Source organism: Episyrphus balteatus, chromosome 3 (genome assembly GCF_945859705.1).
Source record: "Episyrphus balteatus chromosome 3, idEpiBalt1.1, whole genome shotgun sequence".
Taxonomy (NCBI): domain Eukaryota; kingdom Metazoa; phylum Arthropoda; class Insecta; order Diptera; family Syrphidae; genus Episyrphus; species Episyrphus balteatus.
In genome coordinates, this window is record NC_079136.1 from 33144078 (window position 1) to 33152185 (window position 8108).

Here is an 8108-nt window from a genome sequence, read left to right on the forward strand (position 1 = left end):
TTTCTATTTATGGCATGCGAAAAGTTTCCTTTTTAATGAGAAATATTGTCGATTGTGCTGTGTCTTGTTGTTTTTTTGGTTTGGTTTTGGAAGCGCAAGCAAGAGAACCCCCAAAGTCCCATTACAACAACTAGTTACACAGTCATTTAAACATGGAAGGCACTTGTTAAGGGGATTTTGGGAATTCTTTCAGAATAAGGGGGGTGGGGGGAGGTTTGTCGAAAGACTATAGGATATAAATATAAGGGTCTGATTTGTCTCGAAGGATAATGAAATAATTTAGAAAGTTTCTTGATTCTCGATGTCTTATGGAGCACCAAGGAAGCCTGTTTCGCCTCTATATATTATGGAAGAGGGGGTCCATGCTGTGAATGGGGTAGGTTAGTTAGTAAGTGTATTGTTTGGTTCGTTATGCCAACAAGTGGGTCTGGTGAAGTATATGTATAAATTTATGGCGAGGGCAACATAAATTTGATAAGGGTGTATACAAATTAAGCAAAATGTGGTTGTGCTTGAATATCATACAAAAAAAAAACAAACTTAGTTCGGTCAGAATTAAAGTGAATCACAAATTTAACGCAGTTAAAAAGGAAATTGTTTGGCGAATTTTGTTTATTTTTGCTGGGGAAGGAAATGATTTAACATTAAAAATCATGTTTTTTGCTATTGATTGGTCTACTCAGTTATGACACAGAAAAGAAAAAAAAAAAAAAATAACAAGTTTTTCTAACGCAAACAAAATGTTACGCATACACCACAGTGACTCACAAATCGTTCCAGTTATGATTTGAGCAACATGACTGATTTTCCAAGATATAGATAAATGCAATACAGAATGGAGACCTTTATATTAATTTTTTGAAGTGAAAACTTCTTTAGTATCGTAGTGATTTTAATCAAGATGAAACGAAAAAGCGACACGAAAAATCAATTGGTCATAACTTTTTTGTTTTAATAAATAGATGAATAAATTTTAAACAGTAGATAGGAAATTAAATAAATTATGATTGTGCAAAATTTCAATTAATTTCATAAATTTCATAAAATTCTGAGATAACGGTGAAAAGATGTTCTTTTTCTAAACACCTTATATCTTTTGATCTAGAGCACATAACATAACGGTACGTGCTCTACAAGTTATATAATCTTTTATTGAAAAACTTTAAAAATAACTATAAAAACCTGTGAAGATTTGTTTCCGATGACCAGCCAGCAGTAGAGGAAGAACCGTAATCTCAGTTTGAAATTTCGACATTGGTTGGCTTTAAAAAATTCTTACTTTTTTTGTAGGCATGGTAGAAATATGATTGAAGGTGAATACGATAAAAGGTGAAATAATAATGATATAAAATTTATTATAGGTTGTCTTTTAAAAAATGGATTTAATGGCGTTAGAAGAGAAAAGAGTTTGATTGTTTTGCTTGTTTTTATGAAATCTAATTGGGTTAAAAAAATTCTAGCTCTTTTTGTAAATGTTGTATAGACATGGTCGATATAAATATTTTGGGCTGAAACAATAAGCTTTCAGATGGTCTAAAATTTATTGTAGGTTGTCATATAAAAAAAGTGATGGAATAAAAAGAGTTATATTTTTTCGATTTTTTTTAAAATGATTTTTAAGGTTTCACTTCATTCCAACCACGTGTGAATTACACACATGATTTTTTTTATTATAGTTATCAAACCCTTAATTATTTGTCTCTACAAAGGCGTAATTACATTTTGGTTAAGCTTTCACTCGAGTGCACTCCCAAAATTTTCTCAGGGCCTTCGGTTTCGGAGTAACTAAAGCTCAACAAAATGGAAATACTAGGAAACCTGGCCGAAAGGCTCCAATTTTGATGACCTTTTTTTTCAAACGTCGGTAAATTTAACTTGGTACTTTAAACTCTTTAATGGCCTAAAAATTACCGCTCTTGCCGTATTGAAATTAACAATTTAAATTAAAATTTTTAATAACAAACAAAAATTAAATTTTCTTTTAATTTCATAGATTAAGGCCCAATTTATTTACACTCCAATAATTTTAAAGTCGCCATTTAAAATGGAAAATTTTAAAATTTGTATGGGATTTTACATATTTTTCATTTTTAATGGCAACTTTAAACATAATTGGGGCTAAGTGATATACATTTGGAAAAATAAGTAAGAAATGTTGTATCTTTAAATTTAAAATCAAGTTCATTGAATGAACAGTCTCATTTAAAAACTGTTCCTCAAATGCAGAATTTTGAAAATAAAAATAAATTAAAAAATGTTCTTCCAAACATTTTTGGTCAAATTTATTGTTAGTTGAATTCAGAATAGTAAAATGTCCTTTTATAATAGTTTATGAAGATTGAAAACGTTTTTCATTTTCAAAGAACTTTTTTCCTAGAATTGTTTCAAAAATATTAAAAAAATAAAATAAAATATTTCATCAAGAAAATTCCATAAAAATGAAATATTTTTTTTTAATTTCTTAACTGTAACATTTATGACATTTCCTTATTCTTAATTCAACTAACAGTAAAAATATATCAAACAAAAAAAATTGAAAGATAAATTTATATTGAATACGAAAAATTTTGAATATAAGAAAAGGATCTTTTAATTAATTAATTAATTCTTTAATTCAAGTTTCTATTTTTGAATATGTCGCAAACTTTATAGGTTATAGCAGATTTAAGAACGTTAAAGTGATCATAATATAAAAATTCTACAAAATTTTCAAAGAACACAGTTTTGAATGAAAATCGTAAGAATCGTTTTAAAAATAAAATGCACGACTGGGTCGCATGTTATTGCTCTTCCAGTTCAAAGCACTTTTATGTTATCTAATTTTCTTGTAAATTTTATAAGCTGGCTCTATATAAAATACAAAAAAAAAAAAAAATATTGGGAAAAGCCGACATTTAGGGAAAAATTTTGTTAAATGAAAACACATTTTTACATTTGCCTTTATTATTTATTGAATATTATACGTCTACAAAGTTTAATCAAAATCGTTAGAGCCGTTTTTGAATTATTAGGTTTAACATGAAAAATTTGTATGGGAGGTACAATTTCTAAGCGAGTTATACAAAAACAAAAACAAAAAAAAATTAACTTTCAGAATTCCATAAAAATCATCTGTACCAAATTTGAAGAAAATTCGTCCACCCGTTTGGGGTGGACGCACAGACGGACGGACGGAATTCTGTGACCCACTTTTTCGGACTTCTCAATTATCGTAATGTTGATTTTGATTAAAGCCTCATATTTTTTTCGACATGAATCCAATACTTGCCCTATAGAGCAAGTAAATTTTATAAATGTACATTGTGCAGTGTAGATATCTAGATATACCTTGTACATATAAAACTTTTTTTTTAAACGATTCTTACGATTTTCACTTTTTTTTAAATTCCTTTTTATACCTACAAGAATTCAAAGGGCATTCTTGGTTTCGGGGAAAAAAATCATTTAAGAAAGTGGTTAATTAATAATTTATTAAAACAGATTTTATAGTTTTTTACATAACTTCCTTAAAAAAGTTTGCTAGTGATCGATTTTGGTTTTGAAGTCATTTTCAAAATAGCAAACCACAGATCGAAATCTTAAGCGATTATTGTATCATAATTATTCTGGATTGATTTTTGGGGATATGATCTTTGACTGAAAAATTATTTAATGACTAAAATTATGTACAATGTAAGCCAAGGCACTCCATTTACCATTAACCTTACAAAAATAGTGGCTATTTGTTAATATTCCTAAAAATTATTTTCATCTAATTGAAACTGCATTAAACCTATTATATCTTAAGTACCGAACTATGTCTAGTCTTAGTCTATACATAATAATATGATAAAAGTTATGCGGTCACGAGTTGTTCTTTTTCGACTTCCGCCTTATTATTTCGGATACTTTGTTTATGTTTGCACCATCGTGTCTTATTTACCATTCACAATTATTACTATGCCACTTTGCTAATAGTATCGTAGAATATTTTTTATTCCTACTACGACGGTTTTCTGTCATGTCCACCACTATTTGAGTCCACCAAAAGACGTCGAGCAAAACTAATGGCAGTTGATTTTGTTTTGGAAAGCAATTTTTTTTGTTTTTTTTTTTTTTTTTTGTTTGCTTCGTTTGTCCTTTGACACTTCTACTTACTTTGACTGTGACATAAGCATCCAAAAGGAGTTCTTGAGTTTTTTTTGTTTCATATACACATAGGAAGGTACCTATACATATTTCTTAGTAGGTATAAGTATACAACAATGATATAGCTTAGACTTTTTCTTTGTTCAATTTAGCGACGATGAGTGTATGGGGAAGTAAGGTATATAGTTGATTGTTGACTGTTTTTGTTGACTTTGACAAAAGCAAAGTGCCAAGCCAGTCTGGCAGGAGAAGTAATCGTAATGAATAAAACATTAGACGACGAGTGTTAGGAGTTGATGTTTCCTCCTTTTCGTCTACACATTGTTTGTTTCTTTTGTACTTTTTCCCTTTTTGTTTTGTTTTTTTTTTTACTTTAATATTATTTTGTTTTGTTTTTCTACACCGGAAGTGATTTAACGATGTTTCAAGAATACATGAAATAGATGTGATTTGACTTTAAACTTAAATTCCATTTTTTTTTTTAAGATTAATTAAAAAACAAGTGGATGTAGCTTCTTCAATCTTTTTGTAATGAATTATAAAATTTTCACCCTATTGGGCGAACAAACAAAAATATGAAACCATAAACAATTTGTTTACTGTCAATAATTTCCCTGCAATCCAGATGTATCTACACTTATTAAAGTAAATGCACTATAGGAGTATTATCTAATAGATCTCTCATGCCATATTACTGATTATATTACTCTTAATTGGTTACCTACTTTCAAATAAACCATTGTCATATCAATTGTGAAATATTTGACATTTGAACACATTTATGGATATAATCTGTTTGATTTTGTAATTTATTTCAAATTTATTTACATAAGCTTCTGGCTATTTGAAGGCTTGTCAATTTTGATTGTTATTTGTTTTATTTATTTTTCTTTTTTTGTTTTGTTCAATTTCATTTAGTCATTTGTATGGTGCTGGTGTTTTCTATTTATGTCACTTTACGATAATAATTTTTCATTGGTCTATTATTTACATATTATATTATTGAATTAATATTGACACTTGTTGTGTCAATAAGGACATCTCTCACAGAATTAAAAGTGATATTTTTGAAAGAATATTAGAATGGTACTGGTTGCTTGCGGTCACTTGTTTATCCTTGAAGTTGTTCAATTTGTTCAATTATTTTTAAAGTATAAAATCCATTTTTCCATATTAATAGAAAGTAGGTAATCCTTCTAATGATTATACAAAGTAAGTATACATGAACATTGTAAAATTAATTGAACTATGGAATTGCCGTTAGCTCAGTTGGTAATAATGTGTTCACAATTTAAAATTTTGGTTTATGAAATTAACATAACAATTTTGTTTTAATCAAATTGAGTTATCAATAACTTTTGATAAGCACTTTATATAAATAAACAAAAAATTTTCCAATTTGGGCCATTAAGAAAATCCTTGCATATAAGAGATTTATTTGAAAAAGAAAATACCTAATAAGATTGCTTTTTTTCAGCTTTTCTGATATTTCTAGCTTCCAACTTGACGAATTCATTAAAGTCATTTAATTTTTTATTTGATTGGGTACACAATTTATTTATTGATATTTTTGAGAGTAAAGCTGTTTCGTTTAAAAAACGTCCCGCCATTTTCCCACAATTGTCTGATTTTTTTTTTTAATTTAAAATTAAAAAAGAAAAGAAAAGAAGTACCATACCGGCTTAGGGATTATGTTTGTCATGTACTTAATCCAAATTATCGAATAAGTCTTTGGCTGTACCCCCCTTTTTTAAGCTAACAACAGTTAGAGAATTCGCAACGGAATTGAAATGAAGTTATAATGTTAGGTTCATTAAGATAAGAACAAAAAAACTGAGAAAAAAAATTTTAATTTTGACTGAGGGATCTTTTTCCGATGAAGGGAAAGGTGGAGATTTTGAACAGAAAGAAATTTTACTTGCGATATAGGTTCTATAGGTAGATAAATCGAATTCGAGATAACAATTTTACATGACATTACGATGATGGAGAATGCCAAAAAAGTGGGTCCGGCAATTCTGTCTGTCTGCCTGTCTATATGTATATACCTAGAGCTACAGCCTGAACGAGTGAAGTGATTAACTTTTTTTTGAAAAATCAATTTTTTGAAAAAGCGTTGGTGAAAAATTTTGAAATTTCGTTTTTATGTGTAGATAAATTATTTTTTAAAAGGGCATATTAACATTTTTTTTTTAAATGTTAGATAAATTTTATTAAAAAATTTTTTTTTTTTTTAAACTGCCCTAAGGATTTTCGAAATTTTTTTTCTAAAAATAGTTTTTTTCTTATACAAAAAGTCAAATGGAATGCTCGGTTTTGTGTAAAAGATCATTTAAAACGGTCAGTTATAAAAACAGATTTAATTTTTTTTTTTCACTAATTTGAATCGTTTATTTCAGAAACAGCATAAGTCCATGAGCACTAACTTTTCAGGAGCAACAAAAAACTGTTTTTTATGTTAAAACTCCACAACACTTCAAATTTAGAGTATGCCGAGTTATAATCTAGCTAAACCTTTTTTCAAGTCTTTGCGGGTTTTCAATCCTTTAAAGTCGCTGGACTTATGTCGTTTCTGCTCAAAACGACTTTTTGTTGGTAAAACTTTTGTTTTCATCTAGCTATAGCTTTTGAACCCTGCTTCTGATTTTAATGAATAAAATAGCAGTAGATAGATTAAACCTTTACCTCTTCATTGATGTATAATTTTATAGCTTGCGTGTCATGATGGCTGGCAAAATAATTAAAAACTGGTAAAATGTCATATATTCAAGAGTAAAACACGCTGCCACAGCGAGGAAATCTGGCTATAACTTTTGGACCCTGAGTTCATTTTAATGAATTAAATAGATATAGATAGAGTAAAGATGTATAACAAAAGGATGTGCGTGTCAAGATTGCTGCCAAAATAACTTAAAACTGGTAAAATGTCAAGTATTTAGCAGTCAAAAACGTTGTCACCGGGTGAAATATTTCCATATATTTTGAACCCTTTTCTTTCAGTTTTCGTATTTGGGTCTGACATACCTAATTTTTTGCCAGAAGATGAATAACTATACATAAATGAGAAATCTCCAAAAAAAAAAAAATTTTGGGAAAAATGGACTTATGCTGTTTCTGAAATAAACGATTCAATTATGAAATTTCTTAAAAGTATCAAATTTTCCCTAACTTTGTTCAATAAAAAGCTTTAATATTAGATTAACTTAAACTTTTACCATAAGACCAAGTACATGCGACCCCATGTAAAAGAGTCAAATAGTGTAAATAAAATAGATCTTTAGTATACTATTAATAGATTTTTTAACTAACAATAAAAAGTTGATAACTGTAAAATAAAAAAACAAATTACAATGTTCAACAAAAATGTTCGTTGAACTAAAATATTTATACTTTTTTAATACAGCTTTCATACGAGTTCAAATTATACTCTTAGGACCATTCCAAAAACCGGCCCGGTACATGGTTAACACCCCTTTTAGATGGTGGCAAGGTACCCATTCTTTTACCTATAACAACTAGCCAATAGGGGCGTTTAACCGGTACCTACCGGTTAAATGGACCTTATTCTTATATTCTTCAATGTTCCTACATCACTTTTCCTTCACATTCGTAGTACCTAATAGGAGTTTTTTACCTTTCTATAGTACCTGTTCAAAAGGGCAAATTTACAATTTAAAAAAAAAAATTGAACTCGAGATAACAATAGAAAAATGTTCAAAAATTTTTTTTTTAGTTTTTAAAAAAAGTTTCATTTAATATATTTTTTGAAAATACATAGATTAATGAATTTGTAACTTTGATTCTTTATGTCAATTAATATTTTCATTTTAATGGCATAACAATTTTTTTTTTCTTTAAAAACCATATTTAATTAACGATTTTCAAAATAAAATTTTAAAAATTCTTTGTTATATTCTAAGTGACATTAAAAATAAGAGCAAGTACGTGAGGGTGTCTTGCATTTTATTTGAGTAACTATT